Consider the following 17,536-nt stretch of genomic DNA (forward strand, 5'->3'; position numbering starts at 1 on the left):
TATTTTGTACACGTCTACATACACAGAGAGAGAGAGAGAGATTATGAAAAAAAAGGTCTAATATATAGAAAACCACTTCAACAGAGAAGAACCCCCTCCACTAGAAAATAAAATAAATAAAGGACTAGAAGACAAGTAGAAAAGGAACTACAGCCTAGAAAAAGCAAAGTGATGGAAATTTTTTGACAAATGAATAAATAGTTGAGATAAAAATTTCCTGAGTTTAATAGTCAGAAAAAATCTTCTCCAGACCAAGAGAAAGTGATCATTCTATTTGTCTTTGTTTCAAGGTGTATGTCTAATATTGAGGACAAACTGCCGCAATTTGCTAGATGAATAGGCTAGACATGCTACTATGCTTTATGGGATCTTGGATATTCTTAAGTCCAGAGATCAGCTAATTAAAAGGAAAATTTAAATACTTCGTAAAAAATTCTAGCTATACATATTACATAGGAGACAAAATTGTTTCAAAATAAGTAAGTTGCATTGCTTGCCAAACCAACCATTCAATATTGAACTGCTGAGAATGCTTCAATGGAATTTATTGATATTCAGCATACGAAAAAGCAAAAGTAAAATACGTGAAACCTCACCAGCATTAATGTCTTCAATACCAACAGAGAAGCATGGACACATGTAAATGAACTTAAAAAAGTACGATGGAAGTATATGTATCTTGTAGCTAACCTAAAAACCAATGGGCAGTAATCTGATGATCAAAAACTGATAATCTGAAATCAAGGGATGTAGCTGGGGCTGGTCTTCCAACAGAATGTCTGCGCAAATGCACCAGAAATGAGTTACATTGGAACACAAAAGATCTGAAATCAAGGGATGTAGCTGAGTTACATTGATGGTCTTCCAAAAGATTTAACTTCATTAGTCATTGATTGGCAACATTGGAACACAAGAGAGTGAATTTAAACCATTATTTGTCTTAGCATAAAGAACATTATTTGTGTGATAAAAAATCAATTGACAGGAAAGGTACAACTTCTGTCTTAGAAGGAAAAATTCAAAACCATTCTCGATACCCGGGTCACCAATTCTGGCAAAATATTTCAACCATGATTAACTTCATAATCAAACAAAAATGTTCACGCACAGTGAAACTGTGGGAAATGGTCCATATATAACATCTAAACAGAACAGTGAGTGCAAAAACTGAATTCAAACGGGAAAATGACGTTGATCCATCAGTCCGATAAAAGGCACATATAGAAAACAGTTCAGTACCATGCTCTGGCAGAAAGATTTTGTGCACGCATACATATATAAGGGTTTCTCTCTGGCTATTTAGCTGTCAACAAATATCATATTAGAAAACCTTTTCATTATATACTTGGAAGTGAGATAATTTGTTGGTCATCCATAATATTTGTATAACAGAAGTGCCACTTTCAACCATTTGAGTAGTGGAACACAATCTGAATGAAACAGAGAAAATGGAAAGGAAAAGAAAAAGGGCAGATGCTACTGGCCCCTTTCATATAAATCTCAACCTCTCTCTCTCTCTCTCTCTCTCTCTCTCTCTCCTGTATGTTTATTTGTTGCCGTTATCTATAAGAAACAACAGCAATTGACTGCATCTTGTGGTAATGCCAGTTTCCTAAGTTCCACTAACATGCTGAGAGGTTTTTCATGTGATTTTGAACTCTCTTTTTTTTTTTTTTTTGAGAAGCAACAAAAGATATATATTAATAAGGAAAAACAGTAACATAGGGAGGCCAAGATGTCCTCAAACAGAAATGAAAACAACAAAATAACAGAGCAAATAAATAGACATCCCTAAGACTAAGAATGACAAATGGTATTTTTTTTTTTTTTGAGAAGCAACAAAAGATTTATATTAAAAACCCAATACAAGGACTGAACCTTGTCTTAGTAGTAGTTGAAAATTTGTGATAATAGAAAAGCATACTTTTGTATACAACAAGGTTAATATACAGTGAGCTTCATCTTCTATTTTGAGAATGATGATATGATACAAAACATAGGTAATAAAAAAAAATGAGTTCAACCTCTATTTTGAGAATGTGAACAGATACCTGAACGAAGTGAAGTTGAACGAAGTTGAAGTTGAATTTGAGTCCTCAGAGAAGAGTCAGCAGAAGCACCATTGCTGCGATTTTCGAAGCTTCCAAGAACTACGGCTTTGAGCATGTAGAGAGAGGATCGATTGGAGGGGTCGCCGAAGCCGAAGAACTTCGCCGGAGAAGGAGCTCTGAAAGCTGGGTTGAAGATGGCTGGCGACGGCTGATAGGCGAAGTCGAAGATTTAGGGATTTCGATCCAAATGATTCAAAGTTTGAGGGACTTCATAGATTTAGGGATTTCGAAGAATTAGGGATTTCTATTGAAATGACCGAGCACCAAAATTGGGGAGAGCGGGGCAAAAGTTTTGTTATTACTTTTTTGCGACGGTAAATTTTAAACCGTCGCAAATGATAAATACGTATTGCTAAACCGGCGCCGTTTTGATATTTTTTTTGCGACGGACATTTTGCCGTCGCAAATGACTAACTATTTGCGACAGCAACATTCTGCCGTCTCAAAAAAATTATTTTTTTGCGACAGTGGAAAACGCCGTCACTAATAATCCCATATTATGACACTCCCCGTACAGTTTATTGTCGACGGTAAAACTGCCGTCGCTAAATACCTTTTTTAGCGACGGGTTAATCTGCCATTGCAAAAGATCATCTTTTGTGACGGAAAATAAGCCGTCGCAAAAGCTTCCGTCTTTTTTGCCTCCTTTTCTTGTAGTGTTAATCGAAAAAAAAAAAAAGGAAGGCAAAATGAGTCAGACAAATAAAATTTCACCATGTATCTCAATTTCCTCCGTGGCTTTGTCATTAGTTACTATCTGACACTTTCCAGATTAGTTAGGAAAGCATCTTTCTACAAATTGTCAAATATAAATCCAATTTCCATTCCCTTTATTCTAAAAAAGTTATGTGTTAGGTCCAACCTATCATGTAGTTGTGCCCTTATCTTATAATAAGATGATAAATCATTTTACCTAAAACAATTGAAAAAGCGTACCACATATGACATAGGCATCTTTGCATGGTGCTATTCCTGGACCTAAAGAAAATAATCCAACTTGTCTAAACTTTGTTTTCATCCTCGTGCTTCACTTTCCTACCAAGATATCACGGATGCTAGAAATTAACCAATCATAACCTAATTACATCCCCTGATTGCCGTAAGAAAGATATAAATTTTGTAACCAAAACTAAACTACCCATACCTATTCTAATATTTACATGATATATATGGTAAAGCATGTGTAGATGTAGGAACTGTTTCCATGTTTGAGTTGATGCATTTAAGGTCACCCATTTTATAATGCAAATACATAAAATGCTTGCTCATACCGTAATATTTATATCCAATAGTTAAACAAAATAAAAGTGTCAAAAGGTGTTTTTAGTACCAACGAGACTTTGAAGGATACACACGAATATTCCTCCAATGAGAAACAGTTATATGTCATCATGTTACCCAACAAACAAAGTGAGAGAGAGAGAGAGAGAAAGGGAGAGAGTAGAAGAAACTGGCTCGAAGAGAAAGCAATTGTAAGGGCTGTACAACACTAGCCTTTATTGATTGAGAGGCCTACAGTATAGAAACATATCAGATGTTTGTGTGTGAGATCCGTGTATTGGAAAAGATGATTTCAAGCTAAGGTGTGGACTTTGGGATCTCATATATAGGAAAAGAACACAATTATAACTGTGAAAATGAATGCAAGAATCGAAAACGATAGGTAACAGCCAAACAGATTGCAACATGGGTTTTCCCATGTAAATTGGGTGACCCATTATTTTACTGGGTGATCCATTATTTAACTCATTCCACAATGTGTTGGGTTATTAATATTATTTTTCCTATATCAGTATATCTAACAACGGCATTGAGGGCATTTTAATTGATTGATTAAAAAAAACCAAGAAACAATATTTCGTTCAAAAAAGGGTAAGAACAAAGGAGGCCCTTTTCTATTTACAAAACCTTCAGAGAAGTAGGTAAAATTAACCAACCACATAATGTCAATATATAACAATATCAGCCTCCTTTTGCTAAAAACCAATTAACAGACTTCAATTTGTGAATATAGATAACACACTTTGCGCATATTTAAATAATGGTTTCGAGAAATTTATTTCAAAATCCAAGAAAAAGGGTCTGTCAAAGAAAAAAAAAGGTGCTAACTGTTAGGGAAAATATATAATTTTTCACAAGTAAATCAAGCAATAGGAATAAAAATTAATGCGAAAAAATTAAATCAATAACGACACAAGAATTTTACGTGGTTCCCTCAATGTGAGATACGTCCATGGGATCGAAATCCGATTCCACTATCAACCAAAGAGTTTCCAAACGATTACAAACGAGACACAAATGGTCTCACAAACCACCCTTAAGTGAATTCTAAATAATCACAAATAAATAAGAGGAAATACCTCACCAAATAGACGAATAAATTATCTTCGAAATAGAGTTGTAGAAGACCCAAAATAATATACCCAAATCAACACCGAACACCGAACCAGACGCTTCAAAGCAGAGTAGCAACGAAGGCACAAATTCTTGAATTTGACCAAGTCAAATACATAGCAACAATCAACACCAATTGAAACCCACCAAATTGAGTTATACACCAATCATTCTCATCGAAAAGAATTTGCTACTACAGCTCCCCTCCGAGAAAAAAACAAAGATAATATTTATATATATTGTTAAATTTAGGATTTTTTTTTTTTTTTATCAAAACTCTAGCTGTTACCAAACTGATTATAAAATACCCATTGGGCCTCCAAAAGTTAGGTAGAATATATTAAAAATATATTATAACCAACACCAAACCAAACTAAATATTTTAATAAACCAATCGGGTCCCATACTCCAATAAGGAGGTATACCCAACAATTCTCCTCTTATCGACTTAGGTGAAGACATCAACCATATGCGCTAAAGTTCGACACTTCAAATGTTTGTCTCTCGATAAAGTCTTAGTCAACATATTCGAAATATAATCATCCGTGTGAACCTTTTCGAGTTGCAACAATTTTGAGTCTAACACATCACGAATCCAATGGTATCTCACATCAATGTGTTTCGATCTCACATGAAAAGTGAAATTTTACTCAAATGAATAGCACTTTGACTATCATAATAAAACACATACCTCTCTTGCTTCAAACCTAACTCTTGCAAAAATTTCTTCAACCATAACTCTTCTTTGCAAGCTTCCGTAATGGCAATAAATTTAGCTTTAGTAGTTGAGAAAGTAACACATTTTTGTAATTTAAATTGTCATGCCATAGCTCTCCCTGTAAATGCCATCAAATACCCCGAAGTAGATTTTCTAGAATCAACATCTCCGGCCATGCCAAAATCCATGAACCCATCAAGCATCGGCTTACCATATCCAAAACACAAACATCTTCGAAGTCCCTTGAAGATACCTTAGAATCCATTTAACCGCTGCCCAATATTCTTTACCCGGATTAGAGAGAAAACGACTCACCACACCAACTGCGTGAGCAATATCTGGCCTTGTACAAACCATGGCGTACATCAAAGAACCAACCGCTGAAGCATAAGGAATTTTTTGCATCTCTTTCTTGTCTTTCTCACTTGTAGGACATTGATTCAAACTAAGCTTGAAGTGACCCGCAAGTGGACAACCAACCGGCTTTGCCTTATCCATGTTGAACCTCTCAAGAACTTTCTCAATGTAGCTTTCTTGAGACAACCAAATCAGTCCGTCTTTGCGATGACGAATAATTTTCATACCAAGTATTTGCTTTACTGGTCCCAAATCTTTCATAGCAAAAGACTTGCTCAACTCCAATTTCAACATGTTAATCATGGTAGAATCTTGACCCACAATTAACATGTCATCAACATAAAGCAAAAGAATAATAAATTTGCCATCCGTGAAATTTTTCACAAACACACAATGATCTGAAGTGATTTTAGAAAAATCATTATTCATCATGAAAGAGTCAAATTTTGTGTACCATTGCCGTGGGACTTGCTTGAGGCCATACAAACTTTTCTTCAATGTGCAAACAAATTTCTCTTTCCCTTTCTCTACAAAACCCTCTGGTTGCTCCATGTAAATTTCTTCTTCAAGGTCACCACGAAGAAATGTGGTCTTCACATCAAGTTGCTCAACTTCAAGGTTCATATTTGCAGCCATGCCAAGTACAACTCGAATAGAAGACATCTTCACAATCGGCGAGAAAATCTCATCAAAATCAATACATTTCTTTTGCCCAAAGCCTTTCACAACAAAACGTGCTTTGTACCTTAGATTCTTACTATCATTCTTTAATTTGAAAACCTACTTATTTTTTAGAATTTTCCTCCTCTTAGGCAACTTCACTAAATCATAAGTGTGATTTTCAAGTAAGGAATTCTTCTCCTCTTCCATAACCTTTTTCCAATCATCTTTCTTTGCATGCTCCATTGCTTCTTGGTAGCTCTTAGGCTCCCCTTAATCGAAAATCAACACAAATTCATTGGGAGGATACTTTCTCGAATGTTGCCAGTCTTTTGTAGATTTCCTCAACTCAAGTTGTGGTAGCGATTCTTGAGTTAGATGCTTTTCCTCAATTTTTAGCTCAACTTCATAGGATTAGTATCATCCTCCACATCTTCAATAGATGGCTGCACATCTCCCCTATTTTCATCATCAACTGAAAATGAAGGAGATGGATCCATATCAATGAGATCACTAGTTTTTTGCTCTGGTTGATCACCTTTGCCAAAGTATTCAATTGTTTGGTCTTCAAGAAACACAACATCACGGTTTCAAATGACTTTCTTGTCGACTAAATCCCACAATCTATACCCGAATTCATCACGCCCATAGCCAAAAAAAAATACATTGTCTTGACTTACTATCAAGCTTGGACCTCTCATCCTCTGAAATGTGAACAAAAGCTCGGCAACCAAATACTCTCAAGTACTCATAAGACACATCTTTGTCGGTCCAAACTCTTTTAGGAACATCACCATTCAAAAGATAGGAAAGAGACAAATTGATCACGTCAACCGTTGTCTTCATTGCCTCACCCCAAAAGGATCTTGGCAATTTAGCTTGTGAAAGCAAACACCTTGTTCTTTCCACAATGGTGCGGTTCATCCTTTCGGCAACGCCATTTTGTTAAATAGTCTTCTTAACTGTCTTTTGGTGCCAAATACCTTGGCTGCGACAATACTCATCAAATGGCCCAATGTATATATTCACCACCATTGTCTGATCAGATGCACTTTAATTTCTGCCCTATTTCTCTTTCAACCATGGCTTGAAAATGCTTAAATACATCTAGAACTTGATCTTTAGTTTTTAGTATAAAAGCTCAAACTTTCCTTGAATAATCATCAATGAAAGTAACAAAATAAAGTGCACCACTATGTCTTCTAACTTTTAAAGGACCACAAACATCTGAATGAATCAACTCCAAAATATTTTCTTTTCTAAAAACAACATTTTTATAAAAAGAAACTCTATGTTGTTTACACACCAAACAATGAACACAAGTTTTAAGATATATTCCTTTTAAATCAGGCAGAAACTCTTTCTTGAACAAAACTTGTAGCCCTTTTTCACTCATGTACCCAAGCCGCTTGTGCCACAATTCAGTAGAAGTATCATTCTCAAGTGCATTGACAACACCTTTACAAAATTTTCTTTGTATCGAATAAAGTGTATGAGTCTTCATGCACTTAGCCACCACCAAAGAACCCTTTGTGAGCTTCCATAATCCATCACCAAATTTGTTGTTATAGCCTTCATCATCTAGCTTCTTGGTAGAGATCAAATTGAGGTGAATGTCAGAACATGTCTCACATCTTTAAATAACAACTTGCAGCCCAAATTTGTTTCCAAGCAAACATCACCCATGCCAATAATCTTGGACAAACCTTTATTACCCATTCAAACAGAACCATAATCTCATTTTGTGTAGGTAGTAAAGAAATCAACTCGATAAGTCACATGAAAAGAAGCACCGAAATCAATTATCTAATTGCTCTCTTGGCTGACAAAATTGATACAATCATCTTCACAAACAACCATGAGATCATCAGTAGTAACCGCCATGCACTACAACCAAAAAAAGGTTTTTACGACGCACAATGCTTGCCGTAAAAACTCTTCTACGACGTGCAGCGTGTGTCATATTATGATTAGTCATGAAAATTCATTCATTTTCAATGACATGCTTTGTACGCCGTTAAAAACTATTTAACAGCAAATTTTGCACATCGGTGTTACTTTTTCTACGACATGTTATAGTACGCCGTTAAAAACTATTTAACTACAAATTTTGTGTATCGTTGCTACTTTTTTTACGACTACTTTTGCATGTCGTCAATTGGTGAGACAAATAACGATGCTGATTGTGCATCGTAAAATATGTAATACAACGATTTATTATGTCTGCCGTAGAATATGTAATTTTTTATTTTTGTTTTAAAATTCAGTAAATTCTATTTAACCAATTTTGTACAATCTAACAAATATTACAAACAACCATCACAAAACATCAATCAACCATCAAAATATTATTTAAAACATCAAAAGAAACTATATCCATAAATTATAAACATTCAACAATTGTCTATACATTCCAAACACTCGAAAACTATATCCTTAAGTTCTTAAACTGTACAAAAAGTTTAAACCATCCAAAATTATGCATATCTAACTTTCTAAACATATCGACAACTATTAAGAGATTATCTAAAATTACTGACAACAATTCCTATAGCAGTTGCAACAGCATCTGTAGCAAATCCACTTGCTCCTATCACAGAGATGAGGGTGCCCAATGTATGTCACCTAAACCCGCGGCAATAGCTGGAGTAACTAACCCTGTTGCATTTCTTGTCTGCATAACAAAGGAAACTTCACATAAGTACAAAAACCAACGACTCAGGGACAAAAATATTTCTTGAGGTATTAAGAAATGATCAAGAAATTTTAAAACATCAACAAAACATTTCCAAAATTAATAAGATAATTCAATGGCCCTATAAAAGCAATGTCATAATGAAAAATTAGCAAAAATTCAAGATCTCAATAGTCTCAACGTATATTCACACAAAGCAAAACCTTTTTTTTTCATACCTCAAATGAAGTTACCTTTAATGAAGTTACCTCTTTTGTTGCAATGTTTCTAGAGGGAAATGTGTAGGAATCTTCAAACAAATCATTAAGTTTGTACAGGAAAATATAGTTTACTACTAAATCCAAGCCATAAAAAGTTCAAGAGAAAAATTAAATTTAAAAAGAGGAAGAGGTGGAATTAATCTACTTCAATGCAACACCTACTTGGGACTTGCATTATTATGTTAAAGGATCTCTATGTATGAGGTTTAGGTTGGTATAGGTTTTATTCATTACTATTGTACGTTTTAAAATAAAGAGTCCAAGTCAAATTAGAGTTTATATTGTTACAAGTTTAAAAAGAAATTTTCAATCCATTATAGAAGAAATTTAGGTAAGTTTTAGTAGCTTTAGGCGCTTTTTGGGACAATGTGATGTAATTCTACCTAAGTACTTTGTAACAAATACATAAGATAAGGAACTATAAGAATAATTCCTAAGCTAATCTTTTTCTTCTTCTCTAATTTTTCACAAGTATCTAATTCAATCCCAAGCTATTACTAAAGAATGGGGGCACTTTTATAAAATATGGAATTGAGCTCAAATCAAATTTCAGTGTCTTATTCATTTTAGTTTCAAGTTAACCATCCCATGTGATGATAGTTGTCAGAGAAAACCTTAAATACCCATGTGATGATAATTGTTAGAGAAAACCTTAAACACTAGCCTTTTTTGTAATCACATTAAATTCATCAACTGTTATTTGCTACCAGTCCTTAGAATTCTAGCATAAGCAGCAAGACAAAAGCAAAATACCATGCTCATTTCATAGAAAAATTTCAATCCTTCAGTGAAAGAAAAGACACTTTATACAAAATCAATTGTTTGGTTTCATAATTTTTTCCTTTTTTATTGGCATGTAGGGAAGGAGGTGAAGTTGATGTCTGAACTCCTAGACAACCGAAACCCAAGCAAAGAAACTATCATGCAAGTGTTCTTACATGAACAAAAAAAAAAAAAAAGCATTCAAAAGGCGTGTGCATAAGTTAGCCAAGAATAAATTATATTAACCATTCCACTTAAAAAGTCAAGCCAAACTGATATTAGTCATGCATGTCAAAAGAAAAAAATAAACAAGAGAACTCGAAAAACTGATATTAGTCATTTATCATTTATTAAAGTTGCTTGATAGATAAAATTGCTTCTTAAAAAAGTTAGAGAGAGAGAGAGAGAGAGAGAGAGAGAGAGAGAGACAATAAAAGGAATGATAGCGCAATTGTTCTTGAAGGCATATAACAAGCATTGGATGCCAATAATGTTTTGTATCACCAAAAGGCCGAACCCAATGATGTATAAGTAATATAATTGGTTAATAATTAGAGAAAATATAAGATAAAGTGTAACATTTAATATCCTAATTAATTGCCACATCATTAAACTTAAAAAGTGAATCTAATTTTTTTGTCTTGAATAGAAATGCTCAAAATTTAAATATAAAATTGTCAATGCATTTGTGTTTGTACCTTAGATATAAATCACATTAATAATTCATTCAACACATGGCACCTGTTGGTCTTTGACATGTAGCCATTTGTAAAAGAGAGAGATTAAGGCCTTGCCCAAGAGCGCAAAGTCATTATCGCCAGAAAGGGTCCAAGTTCATTTAAGTTTTTCGAAGGTCCAAAGTTGTTTAGGGTTTTTGGAAGGTGAAGGAGTTTCATCATCATTTATCATCATCATCAAATAATAATAACAGGAATTACCATATATCCCAAGATAGAAGTATTTGTTGCCAAAAACTATGCCAATCCTTGCTTCCCATCTTCCATTATGATGATGTCTGCTTATTGACATAAAAATACAATAGTAAAAAGAACAACACATTTGCCATCTTGAATTTGTGATAAGAAAATAGGCAACTTGAGCTATATATGGATTATAATAGTGGCAAAAATGCCAAAATTTAAATTATAAATAAATTAACATTAAATCGACCAGTGTTGTCAAAGGCACGCCTAGGCGCAAGGCGAGTCGAGGCTCAGTATCTGCGCCTGTACAGGTACCAGGCGAGGCGGATTGAACCAGGCGCTCGCCTTAGACGCGACTTGATCAAGGCGAGAGAGGCGCAAGTCGATCGCCTAGGCGCGACTCAGTGTTCAAGTCGTAGATCAGATCTAACGACTCAGATAACCTTTCGAATGGCTCGTAATCACAGAGGATTACGACCCATGTAGCATATGAGACAAATACGAACCCTAATCGATCGATTACGAACCTGTGTTCCAAAAAAGAAGTCTGCGACTCGACTTCTCGCGACTCGACTTCGATCGACTTCTCGCAGGTTCGACTTCGCAGGTTCGAGATCGACTTCGCAGGCTCGAGTTCAACTTCGATCGACAACGTCTGGGCTTCGCAGATCGACTCTCTCCCCTTCTCCTTCTTCTTCGATCGTCTTCTTCGCAGGTTCTCTGTTTTTTTTTTTTCTTTTTTTTTTTCTTTTCTTTTCTTTTACCTTCGTTGAAGGTTATCTGTTTTTATTTTTTATTTTTTATTTTTTTTTCTTTTCTTTTCTTTTGATTATGATAAATAATAAATAAATAAATCCATAAATAACTTAATTAATTGATAAATAAATTCATAAATAACTTAATTAATTGATTATGATAAATTAATTAATTCATAAATAAATAAATAAATAAATAAATTGATTATGATAAATAAATAAATAATTTTTTTTTTCAATTATTTGACTTTCATGACCCTGATTATTACATAAACAAATAAATTAATTAATTAATTCATACATACATAAATAAAAAAATAGATATTTTACATTTATTATGATTATATTATACTGAAATTGATTCATCATTATACTGAAATTAATTAATTCACCATTAATTAAAAAAATTGAAAATTGATTCATAACATTAATTAATTCATACATTACATACATTAAATTACATACATTATACATTAATAGAAAATTGAATGTAACATAATTCACCATTAATTAAAAAAATTGAAAATTGATTCATAACATTAATTAATTCATACATTACATACATTAAATTACATACATTATATTATACATTAATAGAAAATTGAATGTAACATAATTCACCATTAATTAAAAAAATTGAAAATTGATTCATAACATTAATTAATTCATACATTACATACATTAAATTACATACATGGCTTTGAGAATTATTCTATATTTTGTCTTGAATCTTGATTACTTTTTATTTTTTAAAAAATTGTCTTAGTACTATGAATGATTAGTCTATATTAATTTTTCTATTTTTTACGAATACTGTGCGCCTTACTTCAATAAAGCCCGCGCCTCGCCTTGCGCCTAGGCTCCAAGAGACCTTCGGCGCATTAGTGCGCCTTGAGCCTTTAAAAACACTGAAATCGACAATCAATCCTTTACTTGCATCTCAAAGTCAATAATTAAAATTTATGTTCATAAAATTTGAAGAAACATTAAAAAGAAACAAGTTGCGTGTTGAATCATATCATGCATTTGATTAGGAGATTTATAGTATTATTGGAAAATAATAGGTTTAGCTTTCTGTTGATAACGACCACACACAAAAAATAAAAAATAAATAAATAAAAGGAAAATTATCAAAGAACTATTTTTTCAATGACAGACAAATAAACAAGTAATTAACAGATAATATGCAATTCTTTTTGTTACCTTGCAACTCCTCTATATTTTGACACTCCTCGAGAAAAAGCACTGCTTTTCCTGCAGGATCAACACAAAAATTTACCTTAATTCAAAATATATAGTTTATTACTTTTCTTTCCTATAGCTTTTAATTAGTAATGAAGTTTACCTTCTCAGTGATCCAATAAATTCATCTCTAGATATACCCTCCATTTCTATCAGTTGTTTTTGGTAAGTTGGTAACTATATTTATTAATGCTTATCACCTAATTTGTTAATCTTAATAGAATAGGTGAAGAAATTATAGGCCAAAAAATAAAATAAAAAAAACTCTCTAAATGCAATGAATATTAATCACCGGAAAGTTGAGAATGGTTTATGGACCCCAATATTTCAATGTAGCCAAATCATAAATAAGCATAAGCAGCAGCAGCTTCTTCATCATCATAGGCACCTGATTACCAACACCAAAAATAAAATAAGAGCCATTGAGTGACCATATTCCTAGAAGTAATTACGAAATAAAGGAACTATATTAATTGGAACATATCAAGGTAGACTGCATCATTTCATTAGTATTCCATAAACCCAGCACCACCAATGTAATGAGCATGAAGAAATCAATAAAATTGCTATAAAGATATGTTTATGAAGAAATAAATATATATACATAATATGAGAAGAGAAGTGATATTGAACCTTGTCTTCCTTTCTTATTTTGTGATTCATTCCAAGCTTGTAATCTGACAAGTATCTCAATTTCATGGTTGTTTAAAGCAAATCAAAAGCCATAGGAAATAAGCACAACAAAATACACCCAGCTTAGCCCCATTGGGTGGGTAAATTGGGTACAAACCTAAAATATTTGCACAAAGTAGCTAACCTCATGAATGAAACTATAACCTCAAATTTAAAAGACTGAGCTTTTAACACTGAACCCTAGCCCCCAAACCAGAGGAAACAACAAAACTCTAAATTCCATACTTACCAATAGAAGAAACCCACAAAACCCAATTTCAATAGAATGGAAACTTATTGAATGTATCTTCAAAATCATCGTTTGATGGAAGTAAGAAACTGTCTCTTTCTCTGGTCTCCATCTCATTGAATGGAGCAAGATCGTCATTTTTCTCCCTGAGGAGTATCTCGCCCTCGAGACTGCGCCCTCTTCTGTGATTATCCCCTTGGATCTCCCTCACAAGGGAACACCTCATTACTGGAGAAGGAGGCATCTCCACCTTCCTATTTCATTGCACAATAACGACAAAAATCAAAAATCAAAAGCACTGGCTCGAAACTCACTCAGCAACATCAAAAATCATCATAATAACTGAAATTCCAGTGCCACTTGAAATGCGAAGCCATGACAACCATATCTACACATCAATCAAACAACTTTCACGAACCCTAGATTTCTCAGATAGTCACCCCGACAACGACAGTTACACCAAAACAAACCCTAATTGAACACTTCCATACAGTAGAGCACTCTCTAGAGACAAAATTACAAGCAAAGAACTGCCATTTCAACAAATTCACAGTTGTTGAGGTAAAAAAAAAAAGAAAAAAGAAGCTTCAAAACGGTGGAATCTGACCCATCATTAGAATAAGCTAGACGATGTTAGGGTTTTGAAATTGGGTAAGATAGAGAGAAAGAGATTGAGGTTGAGAGGCAGATTGTTTGAGAGAGAGAGAGAGAGAGAGAGAGAGGAGATGAAGATTGTAAGATACCCAATGGGGTTTCAACTTTGGCAAAAGTAGGGGCCCAGGTAGCAGAAGCACGTAGGTGAAGACGATGCAGGTGGCTCACTGGTGGTCACGGTGGCGCAATGGCAATAGTGGAAAGCTGTGGAGTGGAGAAGAGACAGAGGATTAGAGAGTAAAGGGATGAAGAAAGAGGCAGTATAGAGACACTAGTATATGCAACGAAAGCTAGAGGGTTTTTTTTTTCAGATAAATGTTCCTTTAGAGAGGGAAGTTTTTCTTTTCTTTTTTTTTTTTTTTGTTGGATTGATGTTGGCGGCTGAAGAGTTAGGGCTTTTAATTTATTTATTTTTTAATTTTGTTGGTGCCGTTGGGTAATACTTACATTTTTTATTTTTTGTTTATATTTATAAAAATTTAAAAAATTTAAATAAAATTTATTTGGTAAAATTTTTGATTTATAAATCGGTGGTTTCAGTTTATAAATTTGGCCAAAAAATAAAAATACAAAAAATGTGTTCCGTTTTGAGTTTTAAGTTTTTTTTTTTTACCACCCAACACTAGTCACCACCCGCCACTATTTTCTACCACCGTCTTCCGCCACCACCCCCCACCACCACCTGCCACCACCACTCACCACCCATCTGCCACAAACACCCGCCACCACCACCCACTAACCACCCACCTGTCACCCACTAGCCACCACCAGCTACCTGCCACCCACCCGCCACCACCACCCACCACCACCACCACCACCCACCCGCCACCCACCTACCACCACCACCCACTCGTTACCACCACCCACTCGTTACCACTTACCACCCGCCACTATCACCCACCCACCCACCACCACCACCACCCATTACCACCCGCCATCCGCCACCCACCTGCCACCACCACCCGCCACCACCCACTCGCTACCACCTACCACCCGCCACTGTCACCCACCCACCCACCATCACCACCCATCTGCCACTACTACCTACCACCTGCCACCACTACCACCCACTCGCTACCACCCGCCACCGTCACCCACCTACCCACCATCCACCACCACCCGCAATCCGCCACCCACCTGCCACCACCACCCGCTGCCGCCGCCACCACCACTACCACCACCACCCGCCATCCACCACCCACCTGCTGCCACCACCACCACTACCACCCACTCGCTACCACCCACCACCCGCCACAGTCACCCATCCACCCACTACCGCCACCCGTCACCACCACCCACCCGCCATCCACCACCCACCTGCTGCCACCACTACCACCATCACCACCCACTCGCTACCACCCACCACCCGCCATAGTCACCCATCCACCCACCACCCACCACCACCGCCCGTCACCACCACCCACCCGCCACCACCCGCCACAGTCACCCACTCGCTACCACCCATCACTCGCTACCGTCACCCACCCACCCACCACCACCACCCACCGTCACCACTTTCCATCACCGTCTTCCGCCGCCACTTGCCACCACTTGCCATTTCTCACTCTTTTTTATATTTTTAAAATTTTTTAAACATTTTGTCAATTACCAAACGCGTTTGTAGTTTATGTTTTTTTAAAAATAAATAAAAAATAAACAAAAACCAGTTTATAAAATTTTTGTAAATATAAACTGAAAACGTAAACGTTACCAAACACACACGTAGTGTTTGGCGCCCAAATTTTTTATTTTGGCGTTACTTTTTTTTTGGTCGTACCTTTCACGACAGCAATTGCGTGTCGTGGAAAGTGCAATATTTTAAACGACTGACTTTTTGTGCATCGTGAAAAGTGTAATTTTTAACGATTGGCTTTTTGTGCGTCGTGAAATGTTCAATATTTTTAATAGTTAGTGTACGCATGTCGTGTATAGTTAATGTATTAACGACATGTCATATACACGTCATAGAAAATTTTATTATTTACGACTAACATTGCAAGTCATAAAAAAATTATTGTTATTAGCATTCACGACCTATGCAACAGACACGTCGTGGTTGGAAAATTATTTACGACATGCAAAAAAACAAGTCATAAAAGTGAGAAACCACGGTTTGCATTTACTGTATGTTGTTGATGTGAAGTCGTAAAAACTCAATTTTGTTCTAGTGATTGTGTCTTCTTTCTTCTTATCCACACTTTTGTCACGCCTTTTCACCTTGTTCTTGAGCATTTGGCATTCCCGCTTTATGTAACCTTTTTCATGGCAGTAATAGCACTACAATGTCTTTCTTTAAAAAAGAACCATCTCTTGACTTGCCACAACTTTGATCACGACCATGACGAGTCTTACGCCACCCCCTTGTTTTGCTTCGGCCTCTCACAATAAATGCTTCTGAATGAGAGGAACCCGCTGATTTTCTTCTAGTTTCTTCATTCAACAAACTACTAGTGACTTGGCTCATTGTGACATCTCCATCGGGCGCAGAATTATTAACCGTCACAACCAAAGTCTCCAAACTTTCGGACAAAAAACTAAGTAGCATCAAAGTCTACAACTCATCATTAAAAACAATTTTCATAGAATTAAGTTGGTTAACAATATTCTTTCTTTCATTCAAATATTCCGAAATAGGGCTACCCTCTTTATATTTTAAATTAACCAACTTATGAAACAAAAAAACTTTATTTGTGGCTGATTTTCTATTATAAAGGCTTTCTAATTTTTTCCATAAATCATGTGCTGAAGTTTCAGTAGCAACATGATGAAACACACTATCATCAATCCATTGACGGATAACACCAACGACTTTGCGATTAAGACTCTTCCTTGCATCATCTTGCATACCCTCAGGTTTACCATTGTCACCCTCAATAAGCCCATACAAATCTTTACAGAATAATAGGTCCTCCATTTTAGTTTTCCAAGTTACCCAATTACTTCAATTGAAACTAGACATACGACCCACATTCCCCTCCATTAATTTACACAAATAAATAAACTCAAATAAACCGTAAGCTCTGATACTAGTTGTTAGGGAAAATATATGATTTCCCACAAGTAAATCAAGCAATGGGAATAAA

At 35.4% G+C, this 17,536-nt stretch overlaps 1 protein-coding gene across 4 annotated transcripts in view; it reads right to left on the reverse strand.

The window, feature by feature from the left end:
- LOC114268873 (uncharacterized) overlaps window positions 1–14,815 on the reverse strand; it is a 152,350-nt gene extending 137,535 nt beyond the window's left edge. The window contains exons 1-6 of one of the 4 annotated variants that reach the window (XR_014342872.1): window positions 14,543–14,815; window positions 13,800–14,053; window positions 13,170–13,265; window positions 12,839–12,889; window positions 10,896–10,972; window positions 8,592–8,914 (exon numbers count right to left, since the gene is read on the reverse strand). The gene's annotated coding sequence lies outside the window, so the exon portion shown is untranslated. Of the gene's footprint in view, window positions 1–8,591; window positions 8,915–10,895; window positions 10,973–12,838; window positions 12,890–13,169; window positions 13,266–13,799 lie in introns of those variants that run through there. The other 3 variants (XR_014342874.1, XR_014342871.1, XR_014342870.1) reach the window with 3 other exon arrangements.
- Between the last annotated feature and the right edge of the window lie 2,721 nt (window positions 14,816–17,536).

This window comes from Camellia sinensis, chromosome 10 (assembly GCF_055761805.1).
Source record: "Camellia sinensis isolate YWXY chromosome 10, ASM5576180v1, whole genome shotgun sequence".
In the NCBI taxonomy this organism is placed as follows: Eukaryota; Viridiplantae; Streptophyta; class Magnoliopsida; order Ericales; family Theaceae; genus Camellia; species Camellia sinensis.